Here is a 1,930-nt window from a genome sequence, read left to right on the forward strand (position 1 = left end):
CTAGTCTATAGTCTAGTCTATAGTCTAGTCTATAGTCGTCTAGTCTATAGTCTAGTTTATAGTCTAGTCTATAGTCTAGAGTATAGTCGTCTAGTCTATAGTCGTCTAGTCTATAGTCTAGACTATAGTCTAGTCTATAGTCTAGTCTAGTCTATAGTCTAGTCTATAGTCTAGTCTAGTCTATAGTCTAGTCTATAGTCTAGTCTATAGTATTATTTATAGTCTGGTCTATTCTACGGTCTAGCATATAGTCTTGTCTGCAGTATTTTCTATAGTCAGCCGCAAAATTAGTTTAATACATTAAAGCCTTAAAAGTACTTTTATAATTTCCATGTCTGGTTCATGTATAAATTATAATGTTATCCTTTAAGTAAGCTTCCTTTATTTCCTCTGGTTCTATTATTTACATATTTCTTTGCATAATTCAAACTGTATGTAGAATATTCGTTATATGTGTAAATGACACATTATGTTTTATGTGTATAATATCAGGGTCTTTTAAATTTTTGCCTATGTATCTGTTATTAAGGACTTTTATACGAAATTTTTGTTTTATATTGTTAGGATTTCTAAATAGGTATTTCCGTTAGAAAATGTAAAAGATAATATTAATATTTTATTATTTTAACTAGCAGGTGCTTTTTAGTAGATAATACTTAAAACTAGTATAATAACTAAAATGGCCTTAGTTAGGAATGTGTCTATATATGTGAATGTAGACAGGATAACATGTGATGAAATTAAGTTTTATTTACATTTTTTCTTTCTTTGCTAATCCCAAACATTGTAGCAGAGCTGTAGAATAGTCAAAATTTTTAAAACTCATCAGTTTTTTCATAAAAGCAAAAATTTTTAAGAGTAACTAAGTTGCCGCTTGAGGAAGATATCATATTTTTTTGTGAAAACTTTTGTATAAACTCTTATTTTCTTTCCATGGTTTTTATCACATATTTTTGCTCTTTTAAGGCTTCTACTCTAAACATAATGTAAATTTATTATAAAATATAATTTTTACTTGGGAATTTTTGACAAAAGTGGAGAACGAAAAATAAACTGGCCAAACTCTTAACACTGTTCTTTATTCTTACATTCTCTTTAAAGAAATTTCTGGTGAAAGCCCACAGGAAACAATTTTAGTTTGTGTTAATATATGGTTTTTGTGGTAATGGAACTAAAAGTACTTAAATATACATAAATATTGCAACGATAAATAAGAAGGAGTGCAATATTTATATAGCTATAGAAGTGTTAATATGAAAATTAATTATATTAATTTATTGATAGACAACAAAAGCTAAGCTATGTGTTGTTTTCAGTGGTTTGATTATAAGGTTTACCAAGAAGGACATGTAGTCAGGCCGAAAGGCTCAGAATATACTCCTCCCATCCTAACAATTGCAATCAATAGTTAATGCAGTCTATTAGGAAAACATATTTTTCTTTATTTTTATACCAACACCAATAAGTAGGAAACTACTTTGACTTTTTAATACACATTCCCTAGAATCTTTAAGTTGAACGAGGCAAGTTCAATAAAAATGCTAATTTTATTGATCAACTTCTACTTATCCACAAAATTATTCACTTCAAATTGAATTTCAATATAAATCTATTTTAAGAGGAACGAGTACATATATCATTTCAACATCATACTAGTGATGCAGTTTTCTTAAAAGCAACTTTATTACCACAATCAAAGTATGGCTAGATCAAGAAAAATATTGCATCAGATTATTTGTTTGCTTATGAAAACAGCAATAAGAATAATACTGAAAGGAATTTCATTTCATATTCATATGTACATAAGGTTGAAATACATAGTGTATTTGAAATTCATATCTGGCAATAAGCCAGGATTTTATTAATATACTTTTCCACATGCTATTCATCACAAGCAATATTTGATATTTATTTTTCTTTTAGCTTATAT

The sequence above is a fragment of the Lucilia cuprina genome, chromosome 3, assembly GCF_022045245.1.
Source record: "Lucilia cuprina isolate Lc7/37 chromosome 3, ASM2204524v1, whole genome shotgun sequence".
Lineage (NCBI taxonomy): Eukaryota > Metazoa > Arthropoda > Insecta > Diptera > Calliphoridae > Lucilia > Lucilia cuprina.